This window comes from Hipposideros armiger, unplaced genomic scaffold, assembly GCF_001890085.2.
Source record: "Hipposideros armiger isolate ML-2016 unplaced genomic scaffold, ASM189008v1 scaffold_66, whole genome shotgun sequence".
NCBI lineage: Eukaryota > Metazoa > Chordata > Mammalia > Chiroptera > Hipposideridae > Hipposideros > Hipposideros armiger.
The window spans coordinates 681,534-708,548 of record NW_017731416.1 but is presented as its reverse complement, the minus strand read 5'-3'; the positions used below and the strand labels follow the sequence as shown (position 1 = coordinate 708,548).

Below are 27,015 nucleotides of genomic sequence, written 5' to 3'. Positions count from 1 at the left end.
TATGTCAACTATAAGTGAATATAATACATATATATATGTGTGTGTGTATAGATAGATAGATAGATAGATAGATAGATAGATAGATAGATACATATATATATATGGTCATGGGAAGTGGAGTATAGTGTGGGAGTGGAGTCAAAGGAATTGTAATAGATATGTATGATATTGTGGGGGGAAGTGGGGTGGCGGATTGGGGAAGGGGGTGTTGTCACCTTGAGGTGTAAAAAGTATAACTATTGCACTGTGTTGTATAGCTGAAACTAATTCTAAAAAATGTGTATTTCACAATAAAAAATAATTTAAAAATAAATTAGTTAAAAAAAATTGAACAAAGAAATGATACTAATTTAATACTTTTTCTGAAAAGTATTCTGGAGGAGGAAACATTTCCAACTTGTTTTATGAGACCAACATAGCTTTGATACTAAAGTCTGACAAAAATATTATGAAAGAGGAAACTAAAGACCAATATCCTTCTGACCATAGACACACAGAAAAAATCCTTAAAAAAATATAAAGAAATTGAATCCAGAAACATATAAAAAAGTATTATACATTATGACCAGTTGAGATTTATTTCAGGAGTACAAGCTTGGTTTAACATTTAAAAATTAATCATTGCAACTCACTTATTAAAAGAACAAAGGAGAAAAACCATATGATCATTTCAATAAATGTAACAAGCATTTGACAAAAATTCAACAACCATTTTTAATCAAAGTTCTCAGAAAACTAGGAATAGAATGGAACTTCCTCAACCTTATAAAGGCATGTGTAAAAAACCAACAGCTAACATCATACTTGATCATTAAATACAGAATCGTTTTACCCTAAGATCAGGAACAAGACAAGGATGTCCATTCTCACCACTTTTGTTCAGCATTTGTGCAAGAGGTCCTAGCTAGTGAGATAAAGCAAGAAAAAGAAATTAAATGCATATAAATTAGAAAGAAAGAAATAGAACTATATTTATTTGCAGGCAACATGAACTTGTATGTAGAAAATCCTAAAGAACCTACAGGAAAAAAATACTAGCATTAATAAATAAATCTAGCAACATCCTAGGGCACAAGGCTTGGGACATGTTAAGTTTGCAATGGGTTTAAAACCTAGGGTTCGAGGAAGAGGACTGTCATAGAGATCTAGATGTAGAAATAGATTTTATAAGCTGTCTAAAATATTTGGATGAGTGAAACCTCTTAAGGAATAAGGCTACAGAAGGAAGACGCGATCCAAGGACTGAAGGTAACTTCGTGAAGAAACTCTTCTGAGTTTCACAGAGTTGTTCTTCCTCTGGTTGTTGAGCGTGTTGAGTATGGGGCTTCTGCTGGAAGGAGATTCAATAGAAAGCAATGTTTCCGTCAAGGGACTCATTTGAACAATGATAGGCTTCCCATGGGTGCTAGAACTCTATTGCCTGCACAGTAAGTTTTTTCATTAATAACAACCGACCCTCTAGTCAGTATCTGTGGTGACCTCATTGAGAAGCCCTAGGCCACTCAGAGGCTCGTCCCCAGAGAGCTTTGGTCCTTTCTGGCCTGGGAGAGGGGTCAGCTGAACCACTAAGACTATGACTCTCCTTTCGATTGATTGCCCAAGAGGAGGCATTTCTGTGATAAACTCCAGGGCTGTTTTTTCGTTAGCTTACGCTTTGGCGTCTCATCTGCTCCATGTGCAGTGTTTGACTCTGGGGCTCTGCAGAGACAGGAATGCTCCAATACCTCACCATCATCACCTTGCTGCCAACCCCAGAGCTCTCGTGTTGATGTCTTGCTTCTGTTCCACCCTCAGATCTGGGAAGATAAAAATTTTGGGCATTTCACACGGCCTCAGGCTATTGATGACTGTAAAATATGGAGCCAGATGGATTTACTTTTTTTTTTCCTGAAGACAAAACATGGCTTGTCTCTGCTAAGATCTTATCTATTTAATGAGCAGAGGCAGTATAATTAAGGCCTTTCTCCAGTGCTGTGGATGTGCCAAACCTACTGGAAAGTTTGCTTCGTTTTCATAAATCAAATTGGTTTGGACCTTCACTTGAGGGCCAGTTCTGACATCCATTAATGGAGGCTGTCACAGTGGTGTTTGTGTTTTTTCTTTTCATGGGGAAGTTGGCTTTGTTTAGAGGGAAGCTTCTTGTATGGTGCTGCTGACTGGGGCCAGATGGCCACTCCCAAGACAAAGGCATGGGATGAGGGAGTGTTGCTCTCAAGTTGGAGGTGTGAGAGGTAGCAGGGCTCTGGGAGTGAGCCCTTTGGCATGGAGCAAATTCCCCAGATTTGAGAGAACCCAGGAGTGCACAGCGTCAGGCAGCCCCTGACCTGTGAGCAGGGCTCAGACCACTCAGACCACTGGCTTTCTTGGCTCTGCTGGCTGTAAGAGGTCTTCAGCACGGTTCCTCAAAGAGCCTGGTGGAATGAGACATATTTGCAACTTGCATTCTGAACAAGCTGTTTGGAATAAATATGCTTGCCACATTGTTTTCTTGGCTCTTATTCATTGGTTTAATAATGTGTTATTTTTTTTGGAAACAGCTCTTTCTCTGTTGGCTTGGAAGAGGAACCCAAGAGAAATAGTGCATTGGATTCTGTGCTAATCTTTCAAAACAACACGTGTGCAAGAGTGGTTTGGCCAAACCTAGCTATACACGCTTATAGAAACCATCGCAAGGGGTTCAGGACATGAAGGGGCCTGACGATGGGATGAAAACTCTGTTGACAGGTCCTGATGTTTGCAGGGTGGCATCTGGTGGGTACCTGCTCAAGGGTAGAGAGAAAAGAGCAGGGGCCCAGGTGGCAGCCAGAGAACTGAGCACATCATTATGATCTCCGCCATGGTGCCGAGAGACTGTCTCACGTACAAGTTCCAAGGGAGGGAGGGTCTCCAAGCCAGTGGGAGTCAGAGGGGACAGCACAGCTCGTCCTGAACCCCCACACACAGGCAAGGAGGCAGACAGAGAACAGTTTGGGGGGTGCTGAGCAGACTCATCTCCCATCATGTGTATTAGTTGTCCCACCACCCGGTCTGCAGTACATACTTGCTGGACACGTCGTACTGTTCTGAAGCAGATTCTTTTTACAGCCACAGCTGCTCAATTATGTTTCTGCATTGTTTCCCGACGGGCGGTGGGGAAAAGCCGAGAACAGCTGCAGCCTTCATGAGAAGGAAGCCCAGTTCCTTGTGTATTTGTGGTCCTGCCCAACGTGGGGCTAAACACAGAGGCCCTTGAAGAGATGACCAACCTGAGTTCCTAGTCGCTTCTATGGTGACCACATCAGAATATCACTCAGCTGCTCCGACATGAAGAACCTTCAAGCTGGGAGTGGGTGTGGGAGAGAAATGGATTCTTCTGGGCTTGGAAGGCAGGAGGTGAGACTGGAGAAACCTTCAGGGTTGTGGGGGGGCTGAGGCGGCCCCATTACTGCAGAGAAGGGCACTTCCCATTGTAACCTGTCTCACCTGGGCCCCACTCGCCTGCAGTGCTGATGAAAAGCCGACTTGCCCCCTGTTCCCCCTCAGCTCTGTCGCAAGAGGTCAGGACAGACATGAACTCAGCCTTCAAAGGGTTAACTCTCCCAAGGGAAAAGTCCAGTCCTATTCGGCCAATATTTGTGGTTCATCTGCTCATGCTAGCGGCCATGTTCTTTCTGTGGGGGCGAGCTAGCTCTTGGCCTTGGGGAGCTTCAAGGCCAGTGAGCCAGCAACCTTATTTCCTCACACAAGTCCTCAGAGCAACAACCAGCATTTATGGGCTAAGGGCTGCCAGGCACCTTCACCTGCATAATTGTATTTCATGCTCCCAACAGTTCTGTGTTTGGCACTATGATTGTCATCTCGTTTAATGGGCGAGGAGACTGAGGCTTAGAGAGTTAGGGAACTTGACGAAGACCATCCACCAGCAAATGAACAGCCCACGCTCTTTACTAGAGCCAGAGGACTGATCTTAGAGAACACAGATAGCCTAATCTAGATTTTAGGACAAGCAATGGCTAGTACCCATAAAACCATGCTATGGAGGGCCAGGGTGTTTGTTCTGATAAAAGAGGTTAAGGGCGGCTCTCCAGAGACCCCTCATAAGACAGACTTTGGAAGACTAATGGGATCCCAACAAGTGTAAATGGGCAGAAAAACTCCCCAGTGGAGGACCAGACTTAGCAAAGGTGTCACAGTGTCAGGGTGAGTCCAGGAGAAGAAGTCTGGTGCAGTGGGGACTTGACATCTGTGAGAGAAGGTGGTGGAAGGTGACTCAGACACCTGAGATGCTGGAGGTCTGACTTTGTGAAGCAGACAGTGAGAGCCGTGAGAATTTGATAGCAATACCGGATAAACTCCAGGTGCACAGGTGGTTGCCTATGCACGGCAGTATCACCTGTTAATATTCATGAAAAAGCCAGCATTTGTTCTGCCTGTCTGCATAGCTGCCACCATGCTGGAGGCTTTATGTTCATTACCTCTAGTCTTCACCATGGCCCTGCAAAGCAGATGAGGAAACTAAAGCTCAGAGTGGTTAAGCCACCTCCTCCAGGCCACCTAGCTAATGAAAGAAGGAGCTACGACTCAGACCCAGGTCTGTGTAATTCCAAAGCCATGCTCTCTGCACAACACATGGGGCATTTCCCACGAGATTAGAGGATGAAATGAAGATCGTGCTCATCCTCACTCCTGGGAGGCCACCTTGACTGTGAGGCTGTCACCTGGTGCAGATTTCACCTCCAGGGAGGTACCTTTCCCAGGGCCTTCCATTGCCATTACAGTTGACAGAAGGGGCTGGGTGTACACACCGGGAAAGGCGCTCATTAGAGTGCAGTTTCTGAAGGGAATAACTTGTGTTTGGAGGCAGCTGGGATAAGCTTCCCTGTTTTTTGCTCTATCACCACTCCTGCAGCCAAGGCCTCTGCAAGGCCGCCTCTGCACTGCTCAGGTGCACCCCAGTTTAGAATGAAACCAACTCGTGGCCAGTTAATGGCATACGGGAGCCTTGATATAATTCCGCGGGTAAGGACTTGTGGACAGTTTTTCCTTTGGTTGTTCCCTTTTTTCGCGTTGGGTTTTAAGTTTACAGATGTTAAGCCACAGCTGGTTTCCTCCTTTCCGTAAGGGCCCTTTGATAGCCAGTCAACTGAGTTTTCCACTGTTATTTTTCACAGGTCTAATAGCTGTTGGCAATCACTTTGTGTTATTTTGTTCACATAATTATTCACTGAGCCTGAAACACCCCCAAGCGACCATCAGCCTCTCAGCTGCGGCCTTGCTCACTGGAGTCTCTACTAGGAAGCGGTTAAAAGCTTGAGGATGAAATGGGAAGCTTTTCCTAATGAGCTTGATTGAGCCACTCAGAGCAAAGCCTGACACATGTGTTGAGTTCCAGTCCCCCCTGAGTTGCTGTGACACGTTTGCTCTGAGTCCACTGAGTTCTGTCAGGTCTGTCTGTGATCACACCTCTTCTCAGAGAAGTGTTTTCAGGAAACACAGGCCAGCCTGGTCTCCTTGCTCACGACTGAAATTGAGGGCAGAGCAGAGACCATTGAGCCCCACAAGGAAACCCCCTTCTTCCCGCCATGGGCTTGTCTGTTCGTCAGCAGCCCCTCTTTGACCAGTAGCTGCTCAGAATTCATATTTCCAGCATAGATGCTGGAAGGAGAAAGCTCTGAGGCAGTGACCTGCTCTCTGTCCATGTCAGCTAGCAGGCTGGCTGGGGAGAGCGCGAGAACGTCTCCTTCTCCTTCACCCCATGACTTGAACAGCAATGCCTGGCAGTGAAGTTCAGGGCTAAGGGAGGGGTGAGGAAGGCATGGGCTTTCGATGGGCACGGTCTGGCGGTGAGATGGATGAAGGGCCTGAGGCTTAACCAGACACTCGGGAATAGCTGCAACTTTTCTGTTTGTGTGAAAGGGCCCTGGGAAGTGTTTGAAGCCCTGAAAACAATTGTATAAATAGAAGGAAGAAAGAATTTTCCCTTAGTAAGCTTCCAAGGACTGTGTTCCTAGGCCCTTGAGGAGGGAATAGGAAGGACTTTAATTTCCCCATGGAAGGATTTGCATGTGGCAGGGAGGGCCGGCGTGGCGGCTGTCACTGCTGACACTGCACACAGAGGAAGAGTCCTCCCCGGTGGGCTCTGCACGGAGTTCAGAAGACCCAGCGAACCTTTCAGGGGCCTGTGGCAAGTCACTCGCTTTTACGTGGACTTGGATTTGCACTGAGTGAGTTAACCCAACAGTCCTTCTATACACGGGGTAGGGCAGGAGGCTGCCTGGTCTTTGCTCCTCCAAGTGCTGGTGACCTCTGAGCTGCCAACGGCTGCCTGCCTAGACTCAGGTTGTCTGCAGCTCTGGCCTCAGTTTCCTCGGCTGTAAAATGGAGATTATAATTGCAGCCGCCATAGAGTTTTGGGGGGGATTAAAATGAAATAATGCATGGAAAGCATTCAGTCCCAGGACTGACATATAGTGATTTTGGAATAATTTTAGATTTACAGAAAAGTTGTAAAGATAGTACAGACAGTTCCCATGTGCCTCTCATCCAGTTTCTCCTAATGCTAACACCTTATATAATTATGGTACAATTGTCATGACTAAGAAACCAACTTTGATATATTACTATTAACTAACCTCAAGATTTTATTTGGATTTTACTGGTTTTTCTACCAGTGTCCTTTTTCTGTTTCATGATCCAACCCAGGGCACTACATCACATTTAGACTTATTAGACTTCTTCTGTTGGCCTGTAGACCCTTGAGATTAGCAGCAGCATGCTCTCTCGTCTCAGACACAGCACAGTCATGCCCGGGGCCAAGAACAACCAGAGTTTGGGAATGCAGTCAATGACTGCTCTAAAAACATCTTGCCTAAAATCTCTGTGCTTTCGGAGACCATTAGGGTCCAAGCTCGCAGTCCTTGGAGCTCCACCAACCCTCAGCCTCCCAGCGTTATGGTGGACGGAGACTAGGACATATGTAGAGGGGGCTGCTGGGTTTGGAGGCCCAGGGGCAGGCGGCGGGGCCATGACTGGGAACAGGTCACCTTCTGGCTTCCAGAGGCTCCCGAGCCAGCCTCATCCCTTTCTCCTATCCCAACCAAGCCAGTGCAGGGTCCAGTGTGCTCCGTAGAACAAGGCCCTGTGATGGGAACCCCTGGCCCCCAGCCTCTGTTGAAACCTGACTCCTTGGAATAGGCCTTGGCCCTTAGAGCCCTGCTAGGAAGTCCCACTGCAGAGGTTTACAAAGAGCCTTGCTCAATTTCCTGTCGGCCTGTGGTGGTGAAGAGGGACAGGTGGTGGACCAGAGGGCTTAGGGCCTGTGTGGCGCCTTCCGGTCTCATGCTAGACCCTTCCTCTTTGGCTTCATGCCTTTGAGGGCTCTGAGAGATGGTTATCCACCTGAAATGAGGCACCCCGGCAGGGATCTCTATTCCTGGGTTCATTGAGGCACTTAGGAAGGGTAGGTGGTCCCCAACCTCTCATGAGTATAGACCCTCAGCCCTTGTGCTGGCTGGAGAGGACAGGTCCTTGACGTCCTCTTTCAGGACCTGCTCTCGGGCAGCCTCTCAGGCCTGGCATTTTTATGTAGAAACACGCTGCAGTCTGAGAGTTTTGGGGGCCTGTGCTTTGGAGTTATACAGCAGACGCCGTGACACACTGAGTCCCAGGGCCCTCACATCAGGCAACCAGCCTGCCTGGCGCTGGGGGATGGCTGACGACCAAGAATGTACATACACTTAACACACATTCCTTCTCTAAACCCTAAGCACATTCATATTGTGAAACCTCAAATCAGTTTGTTCTCTTAAAAGCTGGAACCACATGCCTAGGAGGCAGCGTGGTGGTGAGCGCAGATTTTTCACACATGAAATGGGAACGTAGGGCTGTGGAGGCAGGGATCTTGTGCTCCAGCCCCAGCTATGCCACTAAGTGCCCTGTGAGCTCGGGCAAGTCCCTGCCCCTCCCGGGGCCTCGGTTTCTCTAGCCATAAAACAAGGACATTGGGATCTTTAAGGACCTACCAGCTCTGAGGGTTTATGAGTCTTGGGGGATGGAGACTCTGAAGTTGACTGGTTTATAGGAAAGTTTATTTGTAACCCATGAGGACCGATGATTGCTTGTAAATATTTAAGATGCTTTTCTTGGTAAGTCTAAATACAGGCAAAAATGGCAAGAATGTAAACAGTCCTCAGAAAGACCCTTTTTGTTGGTGCCTGTGGGTGAGGACTGCAGTAAGAGCATGGGGAGGCAGGAAAATGCAAGGGTGGGAGCCGGTCTTCCAGGGACCCTTGCACTGGAGGTCTGGAGGACTTCACCATGGCTGCCCCGAGCGGATGCAAACCAGCAGCCTGGACACCTCCTTCTCTGCCGGCTGTTGTAACAGTTTAGCTCTCTCCCAGGAACAAGGGTTTGAAGCCTGCCGACCTGACCTCCCAGCTCCCCGCAAGGAGAGTCCTGTGGACTCCCTGTGGCCAGCTTTGAATTCTGTTCAGAGCCCAACAACTGGGCATAGGGTCCCCAGCTAACCAACTTTTGGGAAAATGCAGCAGAGGCAATGGAAGCCAAGCTCTGGCCTGTGAGTGGCCCTCATCCTGGGATGTCTGGCAACCATAGCATCCACAGGAGCCACTAGGTGGGGGCCTTCAGGTTTCTGGGATAAGGTTGCTTTAGGCCAGAGAAGAAGTTCTGTGGCTAAACAACACAAGTTAGAAAAACATTGCTGTACATGAGCAACCTGGTGTCAACTGGCTGGGGAACCCCTTGTGAGAAGAACATGAGTCTATAGGGCTTCATTCTTCTCTTCATTGAGTGTTGAGTGTCCAGTGGGTACAGTGCTTGTGCCTGACTTGGTGGCTGGAGCCTGGCAGGAGAGAAAAATCATAAACAGGTGAACCACAGATGAGGAAGTGGTGACAGGCCAGACAGAGGGCCCCGATGATGGTGGAGGGCTGACTCAGACACGGTGGTCTGGGAGGACCACTCTGCAGAGGTGAATTTACTCTGGGACTTGAAGGGTTAGGAGGAGCCAGTGGGGGTAGGGAATCCCTGGCAGATATAACAGCATGGAGCTAAGGTTCTAAAGCCAGAAAGGACTGGGCTGAGAGGGGAGGTTGAATGAGTGGGGGATGCTGGCATCAAAGATATACATGTAGGATTTGCTTGGCTATGTGTCCTGAGTAGGGGATGGTTTGGGGTCGGATGGTTGTGTGGGCAGGATGAACAGAGGACTGTTTGTGTGTACCCGTCAGCGTCCTAGGAGTGACAAGCCTTGCCCATTGGACTAAGCCTGACATCCATGCAGCTAAATGCCAGACTCTTGACTAAGAAGCTAAAAATCACGGCTCCCCAGGAACTCATTCAAACACAGAGTGAATTCATGGAGCCTTTCCCACCTCCACCCACTTCCCCAGTCATTGTCAGAGGTCATTCTCATCTTTTATCCTTTTCTTGTGATTGCTCATATTTCCTCCAAATATGTGTATTTATATTTCCTGTAGTCCCGTTGTTCCAGTTGGCCTATAATTGCTGGAGGAGAGCGTAGGCAGGAGTTCCTACTGGAGTGTCCTTCCCCTGCCCTCAGGAGTCAGAGAAGGAACCAGAGTGGGAAGAGGAACTTGACCTTGACATACATTACGTATTTGATCCAACTCCTGGAAGTAGGGCCTGCTGAGCAGGAGGAGGGTGGGGATGGGTCAGAAGGCAGGGTCTGAGAGAGCAGTGGTTGTGGCAGGAGGAAATGAAGGTGCTGCCTCTTCTGTAGACTGTTGGGTGCAGCCCCGTACCACCCTCCAAAACAACCTCCTGGTTATTGATTCCCAGCCCCAGTACCAGCAGCTCTGTGAAGCTTTGTCCAACTTCTAGGCTTGTGTCCTCTGAACTTGTGAGTTTCTGTGTCCATTTGGTTGTCTAAGCCAGACAACCTTGCTACTCAAAGTATGGTCCGTGGCTTGGCAGCTTTGACATCACTTGGAATTATGAGAAATGCAGATTCCCTGGGCCCTCCCTGAACCTTCAGAATCAGGATCTGCATTTTAAGATACCAAGGTGATTCCTATGCTCATTAGAGTTTGAGAAGCAGGGCTTCATCAGCTGCTGTCCCAGTTACGCTACTCTTACAGGACGGGACTCTGCTCTGCTGGATGGAATGTGAGCTCCTAGGGCAGAGCCCCAGGACCCCCCTGGAAGCCAAGCTCTGAGAATACTGGCCACCGAGGCAGGGGCTCTGTACACATGTGATTCCACTTATTCAGAGGAGGTGAAGGGTGAGCGAAATAGAGAAGCAAGGGAGGAAGGGAGAAAAGAGAACATTTACGAGCAGTTCATCCAGGGTCTCAGGGACCTTGGAGAAGGCTGTGGATCTCTTGGAATATTCCTTGTCCAAGACATTTTTCACTTAGTGAACCCTGAACTGAGATGTTTACTAAATGGAGGTCATAACTTGGAGATACTGGAAGATTGAGAGTACTGGGATCAGATATGACCTCTCTTTTCCTGAACCCAAAGTTCCAGAGATCCCAGAGGACTATTTGCTTCTCCGTTTCTCTTTCTAAAAGTCTGGTTTACAAAGGATAAAGGTCAGACCCAAATTGTGAACCAGCACCAAGACATGTCAAGGACCGCCCCTCCTCTCCACTCCCCTCTCCATCTCCAGCGCCATCAAACCTGCTTAGTCATGAGGACGGAAGGACCTTGCCAGCATCCAAGAGGTCAGGGCTGAGGAGACAGTGACTGAGGATGATGCTTCCTTCACATGGGGTGGAAGGGGCCTCAGACACACAGTGAGTTCTCAGAAGAGCCGGGGTCCAATGGGGAAGTTGCCCCCTCCGAGAAAGAAGACTCCAGGGCCAAAGGTTGACCCTGGGGTAAAGCACAGGAGCAGGAAAACTCTTTCTTTCAAAGAAACTGATAGTTATTCAACATAAACACCTATTGTTAGCCCGGCTCTGCCCAGGTTCTGGGGAAGCCAGAGAAGGTGCTCAGTTCATCAGCCCCACAGGAGTGGCTTTGTTAGGGTGGTTTGCTTGGGGTTGAACAGACCTGAGAACACTCAGCCGGTCCCTACCCTTGGGTTAAACTCATCATCTTATTGAGGTTGGGGGAAGCTCACATTCTGCCTCCCACTTTCCTAGTTACTCTCGCCCTGTCTCCTGAAAAGAGCAGTATCCGCTCGGTTATTACGTAGAATAATGCACTGCCATGTGGTCTGCCCCCTGCCTTCCTCGCTGACCCCATCTGCTAGAACCAGACCCACTCCCCATGCCAGTTGCGTGTATTGCCGTTCAGCTCCCAAACCACCCTTCCGTACCTGCTCTGTGATGATGGAGGTGGGCTTTGTAAATATTTCTCCTCTGCCAGCTGGCATGATGCTAGTGATCTAAGCCTTGCCAATGGAGGTTGTTGGAGGGACACTGGAGAAAGAAGGACTTTTCTCTTCCTGGTTTTTGTGAGCCTCACATACCAGGCTTCCACAGAGCATGCTCTCTCCTGAGAGAACATGGTGTCTGCTGTGCCAGGCTCCTATCGGGGCCGCCTTTCACTACTGCCTACAGAAGTGGCGCCTTGAGCTCCTATAATGCCCTGTGGCTAGCAGCTTCCCCCAGCATCTTCCCTGACAGTTTTCCCATGTGATGCCACCAGCAAGGCACCTCTTTGTGAGTGGTCTCCTCTGGCACTCCCTCAAGTGACTTTACAGTGAGTTCTGAGCTATGGCACCTCCCTACAGACACCTTCTCCTGACGTTTCAGAGGGCAGATTACTGGCAAGTCCCACCAGTGAGGATCTAGTGGCTTTTCTGCCATCCAGTGAGCCATGGCTGTGCCCTCTCTGAGGTCTGAACCCCAGTCCTTGGGGTGGGGGGGGCTCTTCCTTGGGCAGGAGGGCGCTATCTCAGCTCTAGGGTAGTGGCTGCTCCCCGTATCTGCTATCACTGCATTCTTTAAAGTTCTCTTTAACTCTTACTAGCCTAGTCCCTATTACTCCAATCCCCTATTAATAATTCTTTATATGATTATTTTTTTCTGTTTGAATTACTGTGTGGCTTTTATGTCCTGATTGGACCCCTGTGGGCAGAACTTTGAGCAGTACACTTGGTTGTCCACTAGTGTGAAATGAGAGATGGCCATAAATATGGGCAGTTACTAATGGCTTGGCTGGATGGTCAAGGACGTGGAAGGAACATGACTGAAGATTAGTGACAAGAAGGTCCAAGGAAGAGCCTCCCTCAGAATGGGCACAAACTGCGAAGATATCTGTGTCCCATGTAAATGCCTAAAGGGCATCCACTGTAGAGTTTAATCATCAGGTGGACAAAATGACATGCTCTGTAGACCTCTGTCAGCCTCTTTCCCCAGCCACCCCAGTGTTCACTCAGTGGGCCCAGAAGCAGAGGAGCCATGGAGGCTGTGCAGGGCTTAGCAGCTTGGACTTCCCACCACAGGAGCTGTCCTGGTTGATGCTATTGTTGGGTGCCTAATCCGCCTACAGCAGAGACTGACGCTGAGCCCCTGATCTGACACCATTCCTGGTGGCAGGTTAATTACATTGGACCTCTTCTATCATGAAGAAGGGGGAGATTTGTCATCATTGGAACAGACACATTTTATAGGTATGGATTTGCTTTCTTTGCACATAGTGCATCTGCAGCACCACCGTCCATGATTCCCAGAATGCCTTGCCCACCATCATGGCGTTCCCCAGAGCACTGCTCCTGATCAGGCAGCCCATTTCCCAACAAAGGAAGCGCTAATGGGCCAGTGCCCACCCCACGGAATTAACTGGTCTGACCGTATACCCCGTGAACTGGAAGAGGCTAATGGGAAGGTGCGTGACTTTCTGAAGACTCAGTTAGTTGTTGCACTTTTTGTGAGACAACATCCTGAAAGGATGGAGTTCTGTCTTACAGGCCATAGTACGTGCTTTGAATCCAAGACCACAATATGGCGATGCCTCCCATAGACAGAATACATGGGTCCAGGAATTAAGGGGTATAAATGGGAATTGCGTCTCTTCTTATTGTGCCCCATAATCCACACACAGGTTTGCTCCAGCCTCGCTGGTTTGTAGGTTTTGATCCCCGAGGGGCTACAACTGTGATTCCACTAAATTGAAAAGTGAGACCTTGCCACTTTGGGCTTTTTATGCCACTGAACCAAAAAAGAAAAAAAAAAGAAGTTACTGGTTAGGGTGATTGATCCTGATTACAAAGGGGTGGGTGGGCTGCAGCTACACAATGGAGGAGAGGGAGACAGTTTCTGGACCTCAGGGGACTCTCTGGGGTCCCCCTTCATGCTTCCATGCCCAGAAAACTACAACAAGCACAAACCAGGCAGGGGACTGAGGACTCAGACTCTCTAGGAACTAAGGTTTCAGTTGCTTCACCAGGTAAAAAAACCCCAGCCAGCCAAGGCCCTGAACGAGCGTGGGGGAGGACTGGATGGTGAGTGGAGGAAAGAAACCATAGATTTCAATTATGACCTTAAGAGCAATTACATCAGAGAGGACTTGTACTAGCTTTGCATGTTTCTCTCGTTTCTTTTGTGTGTGCGCATTTCTTTGTATATGCTAATTTCTTCTCCCTCCTTTCCGTTTTTTATTTCCTATGCAGTCATTGAAAGTTAACTTTACAGTTCAGTCTTCAAGTAATAGATTATTCAGCAGGTCTGTGATGGATTCGAGGAGTAATTAACATAGCTGCAGTGATAGATGCAATGACTGATAGCACTGTGTGTCTCTTCATTTGGGATAGCGTGAGAAGTTCTTCACTTAGAAGGAGGATAGTTGTATGTTATTAGGTAGAAATATAGCATTGTTTCCCTGTTATATAGAAGTTCAAATGTGTGTGAAATGTGTGTGTGGTAGTTGAGTGGCCACAGGAATGGGCTGTACTAGTTATCAAATGTATGGCTTGTCAGCCCCAACGTCACCCTTCTTGGCTGGCTCTGTCGGAATGGAGGTTGGCATGGGCTTTGTAAATGTTTCTTCTTTGCCAGCTAGTATAACGTTAAGTCTGATCACTAGAAAACCCTGAAGGGACATGGAGGAGGAAGAGGTTTCCTCTTCCTGGTCCCGGTCTGTCTCAGTTGCCAGGCTCCTGAAGAGTGCACTTTCTCCAGCACGACAGGTTGCTTTTTGAGCTCCTGGTTCCTGTAAGCGTGCTGCAGCATCTTCTAGTGGTGGTGGCAGCAGCTTCTCCAGCAGTGTCACCGTGCAGTGCTACCAGGAAGGCACCTTTACATGAATAGTCTTCCTGGCATCCTCTCAGGTAACTCTGAAGCAAGTTCTGAGGTGTGGCACCTCCCTACGGATGGCACCCAAGAGCACATAAATTGAATAAATTGGAATGGGAAGACAAGGTACCAAGTCCTACCATTAGGAGTGAAATGGAAGGAAAGATTTATAATAGGGATGAAGAGCTAATGCAATTGTGGGAGCCGATGAAGAAGTTCCTGGGAAGCTATTTTCTCTGCATCTCATGGTGGGATTGAAGATGCTATAGATCTCAGAGCTGGTGGTCAGGAAGAAAAGCCGAACATGAAGTGGGGAGAGCAAAGACAAATGAACCTGTGTGTGGTGATTCATTTTATATGTCACCTTGGCTATGCTACAGTAGCCAGTTATTGAGTCAGACACTAATCTAGATGTGGTTAACCTCTACAATTAGTTGACGTTAAGTAAAAGGAGTTTATCCTTGATAATGTGGGTGGGCCTCATTCAATCAGTTGCAAAGCCATAAGAGTAAAACCGGAGATTTTCCAGAGAAGAAGGAATCCTGCCCTAAGACTGCAGCATCCAATCCTGTCTGAGTTTCCAGTTCTCCCACATCGGCTGCAGGAGCTCAGCCTGCCCCACTTCTGCGTGTGTTCCTAGCCGCGCTGAGCACAGGGCTTGGCCCAGAGTGGATGCTCGATAAATACTTCCTGTCTGGAAACGACAACCATCTGTCGCAGTCGGTGTGAACAGAGCTCTGCCTTGGGGCAGGGGCGGAAGCTGAGGGACCGAGGAGGGCCCTTCCTGTCCTTAGATCCTATGACAGTGAGCGGGAAGCTCTCCAGATTAAGAATAGGTTGTTTGGAGACAAAGTGGGAAAGGGAATCTGAGATCTATAAAGTAAAACCTGAAAATTTAGGAGAGGTGCTGGAAGAGCCGCAACCTAGGGGAGAGATTCTGAAAATCCAGCTATCCTGGAGTGTTGGCTGCAGGTGAGGACTTCAGTTGGCTGTTCTGATGGGTCAGGCACTTTCTAAGACCTTCACGTAGATTCACTCGTATTACCCTCACAGCTCCCCCAAGAGATAAGTTCCATTATGAGCCCGTCACGCAGATGGGAAGAGGGAGGAACAAAGAGGGTAAGTAGCTGGAAAAGGATTCATTTCGCCCTCCTGGGTGCTCCGTCTCCAGGCACATCCCCTCCTGCAAAGGCAAGTGGGCCCTTTGTCTCAAGTCTAATTTCAGCCCAGATCTTCACTTGCATTTTCAGGAGTTTGCTAAGAAAATCCCACAAGGCTAAGTGAGTTCCCCATCCTCTCTGGGACCCGTGGTTTGCTCCTCATCAGCCCTGGTGGTCTTCAGTGTGGGGACAGATTTCTGTGCAAATCTTTTCACTCAGAGCTACAGAGCTGGCTTTGTGGCTACATGTACAATTCATAAAGTTTGCATTTTCCACAGAACTTGGTTTCCAGAGCATTTTGGCCTGAGCACTACAAGCTTTCAAGAATTTCAGCCGAGAAATGCTGTCCACAGATTGCTCAGCCTCATACATCCTTTCCACGGCTGTGAAGTTTGGCACGGGATTTGGAGTTTTATTTTATTAATGTTCTTTTTCTTTTTTTCTTTTTTTTTGCAAGGATTTGGAGGGGAGGGGATCTGGACCAACAATGTTTTCTCCAGGTTCATCATTATTCCCCATTGACATCTGTGTTTGGCCTCTTTCTGTCATTTTTGACCCCGTTTGCCACGTTGACACATGTCTTGTGTACCCTGAGGGCTGGTTCGTGCAGTGCATGAAAATGAGTGTGACTATGGGCAGAGGAATATGCTTATCGCCTGTAAATGTGCAAATGTACCATAAGTTTGCAACCACTGTGTTAGCGGGGTTTAAGAACTGTGTTTACAGTAATTTTATTCAAAATCAAAATAATCTTGACTTTAAAGCTGGAGCCTGGTGTTGGAGGATTTGACCTCGGTCACGTTGGGGCTCCTGCCCTATCTGTGTCCTACTCTGGGCTGTGAAAGCTCCCAGGACCTCACCGGGCAGTATTCCCAGGGAAGGCGTGCTGCTCCACAGACTACAATGGCCACCTCATCCAAGCCCACGGGCTCTGGGTCAGGCAGTGTTGTACGTCTGTGCCTCGCGTGGGCTTCAGATTGCTACTAAGGCTGATGGCGCTGAGTCCTGGATCCCGCCTCCCCACAGAGCTGTTTCTCTCAGAGGTTTGCTCTCTTCCTGTCATGCTCCCAGGACACTGAACCTTGCCAGTCGTAGAACCCCTGGGCCACCACCATGTTCTAGCTCTGAAGACCATCCCCTCTCTGTTATGGGTTGTATTGTGTCCCCTCCAAAATAGATGTGTTGAAATCCAGGATCTCAGAATGTGACCTAATTTGGAAATAAAGTAATTGCAGATGTAGTTAATTAAATTAAGATGGGGTTATACTGGAGTAGGGAGGGCCCCTAGAAGAGGAGACATGGAGACATGGAGATACAGAGGGACGCCATGTGACAACAGTGACAGAGATTGGAATTAGACAGCTAGCTGCAAGCCAGGGAATGCCAAAGGTTGCCATTCCCAGCAAACCACCAGAAGGTAGCAAGAGACAAGGAAGAATTTCCCCACAGATCTCAGAGGGCACATGCTCCTGCCGACACCTTGATGTCGGACTTCTGGCCTCCAGAATAGTGAGACAATACATTTCTGTTGCTTTAAGCCATCCAGTTTGTGGTACTTGTAACAGCAGCCCTTGGAAAGGAGTACACCCTTCATCCCAGGGTTGGCAACTTTCTTGTCCCTCAGACACATGTCCTGAGGGGCCTGTGAGCATGGCCTCTCCTCCGTGGGCATGTGGAATCATTCTGGTGGTGGATGCCCTCTTCAGAGGGTGTGTTGTAAAGGCGATGCTGAGGCCAGCCACTTCTGTTGTCCAATCCTGTTATTTATTTCTGTCACCATTGAGTTTTAAGAAAAGGTGCATTGGATGAGCAGGTGACCAGGGCTTGTTAAAGTTTGGAGCCAACATCCAAATGCATGAACTTTCCTTTCAGTGTATTTTTCCACTGTAGAGACCAAACTGAGGCCCAGGTTTGATCAAAGATATTTCTCAGAATGCTGACAGAGCAGAGCTCTCTGTGGGAAATGTAAGACTTGTGAAAGTCAAATGTTTGTGAAATGCAAACTCTTTTGTATTTTTGTGGCACATGGCAGCCATAATCAGGGCATGAGCTATGGGATAAAGAAAACCACCAGTCAGCTTCCTTGTCCTTTGCATATACAGAGAATAGTGCTGGGATATTGTTTCACCTAGCCTCGGGCTGTGTGGGCACTGGGCGTGTAGCTCTGAGTTTTGGTCTTTCTCTCCCTGGTGCCCTTTCCAGAAAGTTTCAGCCTTGAATTTCTCACCCATGAGCTTTCAACCACTTGTAGCATTAGGATTCCGTGTCTGGCTGCACCTTATGGTCTTTAGCAGCTGGGCTGTCACTCAGGCCTTGGAGAGGGACGGCTTTTAGACTGACTTCAGCTTGTATGGACTTAGTCCTGGGCTGCAAGTCTGTTCCTGCTCCGTGAACTGAGGTGAACGTGGGGAGGGGCTATGCTGAGAAGAGATGAGGTCTTAGGGCTCTGAAGAAAGAGAGGAATTTCTCCAGAATTGCCAATGGGCCATACAAGTTATGGTCAGAGAGCGAAGCTACAAGCAAGAGAAGGAGGACCGAGCCTCAGTTCTGAGATTCCATCTTAGACGGTTAGTCTTCCGGGAACTGCTCATTGAATAGGTACTCTGTATCAGGGGCCATGTGCTGAGAAGAGTGATGAACAAACCAGGCCGAAATCACTCAAGTGGGCTGCAACAAGAGCATAAGCAGGAAGACGAGGCAGGAGGTCCTATGCTGGGAGGATTAGAAACAGATTGGGGAGTGGGGCGCTCTGGATCCGGACAAGTGATGCAGGACAGAGAGAGGCTGCACAGCGCTGGTGGCACGTGTTCATGGAAGGCTGGCAGTGGGCAAAGTTAAAGTCCCCTGTTAAGGCTAGATGGTGGCCATGGCAGATCTCATTGATCATTCTTCTGGATGTTTCCAGTGATGGGGATGGAATTAATAAAATCTTCAGCTAAACAGCATCTTCCTGTGAGATCTGAAGAAATAGCAGACACATAAATAGAAAGAGAAGGGGTAGAAAGAAGAAAGGCTGGTACTGGCCTCCTGGCTGCCAGTACTCATCACCACAGAGCACGGCCTCTACTTGGGTGCTTGGGGAGTGACCACCCACACAAAGCCTGTCTTTTCAGTTGCCACACAGCATGCGAGCAACATGGTGGCTTCCTGGGGTCCCACACACTGGTTTCTGTATTGGGATGTCTGTGAGAGTCCAAGTGCTGGCTTCTGACATTGGTCAGCGTGGGAGATGTCCATCACACTGACTGGCGTGCAAGTCCGCATGTGGGCAATCTTGACCCTCATTTTAGGGTTCCCTGTCGCCCAACAGGCCCTACTGTGCTCTAAATGAAGAGCTGCTGTGTGTCCTAGGGGGTAGTGTTGGCAACACCTACTGCCTGGTTTGTGCCACAGGCAGGCTGCCATGGGCAACACCCTGCTGGAGGAATGCATTAGCCTGAAGAAGCAACCTCCAGGGAAGCCCTGTCTTCTCTACAGAACCTTCTGGTCTTTTACACAAATGCCTAATTCAGGCGACCTGAACCAACCATTCGTTTTAATCAGAGGTGTGAGCTAAGCGGCACACACACACACACACACACACACACACACACACATGCACACACACACACATGCACACACACATGCATGCACGCACACACAAGATCTTTGGGGTTCACCATTGGCCATATGTTTCTGCAGGCTGTTAACTGCCATTATTCAGTCTGCACTGTAACAACCAGACACATCCCTTCCTAAGACACTGTGAAGAGCAGGATGCTGGTTTGGCTCTTTGCTCTTAGACGTCAACTCCAGCCAAGAGGATGCTTGTCTGCTGCAAGCCAGGAATGGGCCCCTCACTTTGGAGCCCTCATGTTTTGTTCTTTTCCATCAATACTGTTTTATTAGGTTATTTCCTTCTAAATGACTCACAGACAGGCAGTGTTTGTGGGAGGGATGCACGTGTGTGCGTGTGTGCACGTGTGTGTGCGTGTGTGTGTGTATTAAGCCAGGATCCTGGAACGAGGGAGAATGAAGTGTCGAAGCACAAATGGTTTTGGTCTGGAGCTGCCCTTGGTATTGGTCGCCTCCCCTCACTCTTCAGGCCTTTAATTGTGCCTATTTAAATCGGAGCACACTTCTGGTCCATATGTATAAAATTTAACTTTGGCTCATTCAGTTGGGTCCTGAGCTTGGAAATTTTTAGCTATGGAGAAGGCTTTTTTCTTTTTTAATTAAAAACTTTTTGAGATTCCATGCAGTTGTAAGAAATAATACAGAGAGAGCCTCTACAAGCTTGAGCCAGGTTTCCCCCGGTGACAACATCTTGCAAAACTGTAGTAAAATCTCACAGCCAAGACCCTGACAATGACACAATTGAGACACAGAACAGCTCCGTCCCCACAGTGACCCCCACCCTCCACTCTGACCCCACTCCATCCCTAGCCCCCAGCAACCATGACTCTGGTCTCCTGTTCTGTTGTTTTGAAACATGTTTTTGTTTTGTTTTGTTTTTTATCAAGCCAATCTCAGTGCAGTTGACTGTATTCCTCACTCGTGTCCTAAGCCCTCTGCTATTTGGCTAGATATAAAGTTAAAAGCTATTCTCCATGCTCTTACACAGTCAGCATTGTGCTGTGGTGATAGTAATGTGGGCTCTAAGAGCAGAACCCTACCTACAGGAATGACTAGCCAGGTGATCTAAGCAAGTTACTTAACCTTTGTCCACACAATGGGGGTGATAATAATAGCACTTAGAGGGGTGTTAAGGGATTAACTGAGTTCATAGATCCAAGTACTAGGGACAGTGGTTCTCAAGCTTTACTGTCACATACATCACCTGGGATCTATTATGGGGCCCGAGAGTCTGCAAGTCTAACAAGCTCCCAGGTGATGCTGACTCTGCTGGTCCTCAGGCCACACTTTGCAGCCAGGACTTAGAAGCCTGCCTGGTACAGAGTACGCGCTTCAGAATGGTCGGTTATGTTTTCCCAGTGTGAGTCTGAAGCCATGCTGGATAGAACTCGGAAAAGTGAGCCTGAGAGCTTCAAGGTTCAGAGCCTGGAATGCCCCTAGCTTTGCCAGTCCCAGGGCCAGACTGGACTCCGAGAATGAGGCTGATGGTCACACTTAACTGTTAAGTGTGGGTATGCCCCTGGCCCCAAATCCTCATCCCGTGCTGTTTCCTATAGGAAGAGACACGCCCCGGGAGTCACTTCCCTCTTACTAGCCTCTCCTGCCTCCAGAAATGCAGCTCCTGCAGGCTGCTACCTTCTTTACCTGGGCAGGCAGATGGGGATGAGAGAAGCAAGACCACCTGTACCCAGGTGGCTGTGAGCAACTCTAACCTACCAAAGGTTGGCTTGCGGCTCATCCATCAGGGACAGTAATAGGAATGATAGCTGTGTCCTGGGAGCAGCCCTACGGTGTTTCCTCTCCCAGGGAGCCTCTGTGCCATGGTTACCAGTCCTGAGCTGGAACCCCGGGGGAAGGTGAGCAAGTTGGGAATGCCATTTTCCAGGCATTAAATCCCACAAGTGACACAGCGTGGTTGTAAAAATGCAAACAACACCTAAGTACACCAAGTTAAAAGTGTCACCTGTCTTTCCTTCCCTTCCCCCATGGTCCCCTCAAGGAGTAACCACTATCAACCGATTGGTGTGTATCTTCCCGTATATATACATTTCTATGGGCACACACATAAATATTAATACAGACACAGCAATGAGTCATACTATACATATTGCCTCACAATTTCACCTTGCTCTTTTTACTTCAAAATAAATCCTGGCCCTTTTTTTCCATATCAGCGTGGAGACCTGCCTCATTCCTCTTCACAGCTACGTACAACAGTACCGATATGCCACAGTAAAGTCATGCTCTACTGATGAACATTTAATTTATCTCTAAATTCTTAACTTTACAGGTTGCAATGAACCTTCTCTAGGACAGGTGCCTGAAAGAGGAATTGCTAGAGCAAAGAGTAAGTACATTTATATTTTTGATAGGTGGTAACCACTTAAAGGCTTGTACCCTCCACTGTTTCCCTTCTGCTTATAGTGTATGTGCGTCCACTCCATACATCCCTGCTATTGCAGGGTATTATCCAGCTTTCTCATTTTTGTCAGCCTGCTGGGGGAGAGATAACGTCTTGTGCTTGTTTCAAGTGGCATTTCTGCAATCACTGGACAGTCTGAGCATCCCTTCCAATGTTTATTTGCCATCTGCAGCTCATGAAATCAGGTTGCTAGCAGCCCCCTGGCCAGGAGCTCAGCTCACCACTGAGGAGGCACTACCGAGAACGTCGCTGGAGGAGGTGAGCAGCATTTATTTGTTTAACGTAAAGAGTCTGCTGCAGAAGCAGTCCTGCAGCTCGTGTTGGAAGAGAGAAGAACGCTTCCCTGTGACACCAGACTCCTTCTGTGCTGCTGTTAATTGTCATTCTGTGTCTGCAACGGTGCAGCTCCAGCCAGCCGGCCTGTGGCCAACAAGAGGGCCATTCATGAATCCGCATGATTTTGAGGCAGAGTGATGTGGCCCATGGGAAGAGCCCCGGGACTGGGGCCAGCAGACCCAAGTTCAAGTCCCACCTCTCCCGGTGGAGGGCACGGATCACCTTTCCTCGGCTCTCTTTCCCTTTCCCATCTTGCAGCTTTGACCTGCCTCCCCCACCCTCCTGAGGCCTCACTGCACCCTGGGCCTCTGTGGCACTGTTTGTGCCAGCCTCTGTGATCAGCCTTCTCCTTTGCCCTTGCAGGGTCCTCATCTGAGAGTCCTCCATGCCCCTCTCTATACATTCAGTTCCTCCCAATAGCACCCACTGTGGCAGCTGCAGTGTGTCGCCACCCAGCTGATCCCCAGCTGAGCGCTGTCCTGGACCCCAGCTCACATCCCCCTGCCTCTGCAGCAGTGCCACTTGGTGCTGTGTTCCCAGGAACGCTCGCAGTGTCCACACCTGAGCATGTTTCTCCCCAAAGAGTCTCCTCTGGTGTGCCGTATCTTTGTTAATGGTGTTGACTAGACAGACAAGCCCAACACTTCAAGAGTCAGCTGTTGGGTCCTCCATCTCTGTTGCTGGAAATTTTTTCGTGACTCCCCGTTGCCCACTGAATGAAATCCGGGCTCTTTGGACTTTTCCCTAACTTCTTATTTTCCTCCACTAATTTCCCTGCGTGTATCCTACAATTACTCAAATAATTACTTACTTTCAGGTCTCTGCCCCTAGAGAACAGGGGTTTTCAACATTTACATTTTGAGACAGGTAGTTCTTTGTGATGGGGGGCTCTTTTGTGTATTGTAGGATGTTTAGCAGCACCCCTACCCTCTACCCAGCAGCATCACCTCCTTAGTTGTGACAATTAAAAATGTCTCCAGACATAGTCTAAAGTTCCCCTGGGAGACAAAATTGCCTCCTGTTGAGAACCACTGATGGAGATTCATGTTTTACGTGCATGGAAAACCCTCTCCCTTATCCCCCCACCCCTAATTTGTAATTTAGTGATAAATTCAAAAAAGCGAATTGTAGAAATGTATACACTGTGGTTGCTATGTGTGCGAATACATGAGGACTGGACTAGAATATGCAAAGATGGACATGGTTATGTAAGCTGTGTTTCCTTAGGCTACCCTGTTGGGAGTTAAACATGGGGCCACTTTTTATAGAACCAAACTACATTCGGCTGCCTCTCATCACCACCTGCCATCGTAAATTCTGATCCCAGAAGCTCCTGGGAGCACTTCACCTCCAGCGGCTTCATATAGAATCCCATGAGAGATAAGTTGCCTCTCCCACGGAATCCGCCCCTGGCCTCAGACTCCTGTCCAGCTGTGTGATGCCCATCTGCGAGGCACCAGCCAAGCACTGAGGATCTCCACCAGGCACACTGATCCTGGGGGTCTCGAACTCTCATGGTGCCACCGTCTCTTTGTGTTCCCTACAGAACTATGGGCAGGTGATTTTCATGAAACTGCTCTATGTGCTTAGACAGGTACCCATGAAAGGCTGGGCTGGGACTCAATGCAAGGGATAAATACCGTGACAGACTCATTATTCTGACTTCTTGGCTTTGTTACTGTCCCAGGGGCCATGCCTGATGCTCCCCCAAAAGGCTCCTGGTGGCGTGCTCCAAAGCTCTGCAGACATGCCCAGTGGTGAGCATGGTCCAATCTGCAATGGACGCTCCATTGCAACAGAGGGCGGGATTATGATTGACTTTTTTTTGTATCAAATTTTCTTAAACACTCTTGCTATTCTTTTTTTTTTTTAATGTCTGATCCATCCTCAAGCCTCTAAGACTTCTGAGTTTCCTTCCATTAGACCTCTCTTCTCCCAACAGGATGGCATGTGGCCTCTTATTCTCCTCCAGGGCCCTACACTTTGACCCTCACATGGGACCTGGAATGGGTTCCGCTCTGTAGTATGGTATATGGGCACTTCTCCCTGCCCCCGCCCCCCAATGTGTATACTCCTTGAAGACACAGAGTGCCTTAAACCCACTGTGGGTGCCATTACTGTTGGGCAAAACTCCAGCTATATGACTGGACTCCACGGGCACATACATGACATGAGCTAGGAACAGAGCTGAATTGTAGGTGACACAACACCCTTCCATACGTCCAGGACATGGAGACCTTTGACCTGCTCTGCCACCATTTCATTGGGACCCGGGCCAGCTCTCATAACTCCTCCATTGCACTGTCCCATCCATAAAATGGGGGAAACAGCCCCTATCCCAGGGGTCTGGCAATAATACTCTGTATTTAAGTGCACTGACCCACTGAGAGGAAAACTTCTCCATTTGTTTAAAGACTATTTTCAGTAACCTGTGCATTTTAAACCAGGAAATAGTGGTGTAGTTTTTCAGTAAAATACCCCAGTGATCGTCTGTCTTCAGATATCCCTCACATAAAGAGCTTATGTTCAGGAAGGACTCAGCAGGTTGGAAGTGAGGATTGAAATCCAACTCCAGTCACTCCCGAACTAGATCCCTCTGCTCCTCAGGTGTTTCTCTGCAGTCCTGGGAAACTTCTAGAAGCAGGGACCAAACACCAGGGCCCTCATTCCAGGACACGAGGGCTCTGCAAAGATTTAGGAAGAGCTTTGATTTCTAATAGAAGTCTGTTGTTCAGGAAATCAGAGAAGGATCATTTAGGGGCAAGGAACTTCATTCAGGAGCCCCGCTGAGGGTTGTGAGGGGTCGGGGGACTGTAGGTGATGTTTATTGGGAAAAGGAAGGGGTTCCTCCTTGCTGATTTTGGAGGGCCAAGGGCACAGAGGGTGGTGACCACGTTGAAGGGAGAAAGGCGCTTGGGTGGGAAATAGAGCTATGGCAATGCCTTGCTCATCCAGGATTATGGGAGTAAGGCTTACCATGAGTGGATTTCCCAGAAAATCGAATATGAGCCCTGTGAGCAGATTTTGAAAAAGTAAAATCATTTGGGAAGGAAATCTTTCTAAGGGATGGTGCACCTTTTCTGGCTCCTTAAAGGGAATACGTGGCACAGCCTTTTGCTTCTTCCAAAGTTCAGCTTCACAGCCCATCACGTGCACCCTGAGCTTTAGCTGTTCTCGTCAGTTCTGAAACATGCCCGCTGCTCTTCCATCTGTGAGCTCCAGGGCCCCTGTGTCCGCATCCGATGTGTCTTCAACCCTGGATTCTCCTAAACGTGCTCTGCTTGGTGTCTAGCAGACACAGTGAGAGCCAAATACACATCTTTGATAAATGACTTAGGGCCGTCACAACCCCTGCCATTATCAAGTTCTGTCCAGTTGGCAAAGCACCCTCATTATCTGTTTTTAAATAGCGATGTCCTCAGGGGCATCCATGAGCGGAAAGTCCTGTTCATTCATCACTTACTCCACAAACATTGCCCTGCCTCTCCTTTTGTCCTAACACAATGCCAGGCATCAGAGGCGTAAAGATGAATCAGACCTGGTTCCTTCCCTCAAGGAACTCATGATCTAAAATGAATATAAAGAAAAGGGGGCACAGTTCAGTGTGGCAAGTGCTGAGCTGCGGTGTGACCCACCTGCCATGGGGCATAGAGAAGAGGGTGGTTCCCAACACTGAATGGCCGAAGACAAAGGGGTTTTTTGGTTTTGTTTTTTGGGTTTTTTTTTTAAAGATTTTTATTGGGGAATTGGGGGGATGGGAACAGTGCTGGGGAATTGGGGGAAGGGGAACAGACAAGTTGCTGTCGTTTTGTTCTTCAGTCTAGTTGTGGAGGACGACAAAGGTGTTTTTAAAATTCTCTCTGCTTTGCATCATTCTTCTCTTTTTTTCTCACTGGTATCCCTGGTACACCTACTTCCTTACAGCATTGGGTTTCACATCAATCTGGTTGCACATTACAGTCACCTGGGAAGCCAATTCATCCCCATACTGTGTTCATGCTCAGAGATTCTGATCTAATGAGTCTGAGTAAGTACCAAACTCCCAGCTGATACTGATAGGCAGCCAGGGTTTAGGGCTGTTTTAGGGGCAATTCGGAATTTATGGATTCTGACAAGGCTTGGGGATGGCCCTTATGTCACCTGTGGAATTAAGTGCATGGACTTTGTGACAGCTTTTCCCTAAGCACAGAATCTATTTTTAAATCTCTGGGGTGTGAAGACATAGTCAGGGCCTCTCTACAAGTTGCAACAGCCAAGAGTCCAACAGTGGAGCAGCCCAGCACCAAGAAATAGCCCCATCCACACTCCAAGATGTCCTGACACGTCACAAGCAGTCATGATGGTGGTTGAGGTTACTCCTAACCAGATGTTTAAAATCTCAGCTACTCAATGTTGGTGCAAAGCAGGGAACAGAGATTTTATCCAAACAGCCAAAGCATTAAAACTCAGAAGTTTATAAACTTGAGAAGCTCTAAGACCTATACTGTTTGAATACTGAATGTGAGCTAATTATATACCCAGAAAAGTAAAATATCAACTGACACCCGTAAAATATATCTAGGAGGGCAAAGTTACCAAAGTAGTGACAATCTGCCACCTTCTCATTTCTGAAAGGTCTTCCCTCAAAAATCGGCCTCCTCAGGCTTTGGTTCCATGCAGCTGTCAGTGATGCAAGTCCATGTATAATAGCAGCCACCTGGTGCTGTTTGACCTGCTTGTATCAGGTGATTTCAGTCAATTGGCAGACGCTTATTGAGCACCCACTGTAGGCCTGGCACAGAGGGACAGGGACATGGGTCTGCAGATGTTGTCCTGGAGGCACTTGCTATCTCATGTGAGACAGACTTACTTTTCTAACATCCGAAGAGTGAAATCATAACACTGGAGCTAACTCACAGCCGTCTCCTCAAGCCCACGGCCTCACACCCGAGCAGCAAACAAGGGTTGAAGACATCAGGGAGGCAGGAAGTGCTTACGGCTCTGTTCCCTGAGCCTGAAATGCAGGGTAATTAGCACGCCTCCCTTGCATTCATCCAGGAATGGGTAATGAGAATATTAAACAGTGATTTAATGCAACAGGTATGTTGGGAGCATCAACTCTGTGAGGAGGGAGGCAGAGGTGAAATAGCTCAAGGAAGTCAAAGCTCTGACGGAGGGAAGACAAGTGCTTGGGTGATTCTAATGTCAAGTAACAATAATAATAATGGCAGCTACCCTTCAGTGAGTGCTCAGTGAGTGCTGGGCCCAGTGCTAACTGCTTGTCATGCACGTATATCGC

General features: G+C 48.3%; 1 long non-coding RNA gene across 1 annotated transcript in view; it reads left to right on the top strand.

Moving 5' to 3' along the window:
- Positions 1 to 22,812, top strand: part of LOC109382624 (uncharacterized) — a 45,476-nt gene extending 22,664 nt beyond the window's left edge. Inside the window, exons 2-3 of the long non-coding RNA XR_002123951.1 lie at positions 21,270 to 21,326; positions 21,574 to 22,812. This is a non-coding gene — a long non-coding RNA (uncharacterized LOC109382624). The remainder of the gene's footprint in view (positions 1 to 21,269; positions 21,327 to 21,573) is intronic.
- Positions 22,813 to 27,015: the final 4,203 nt, after the last annotated feature.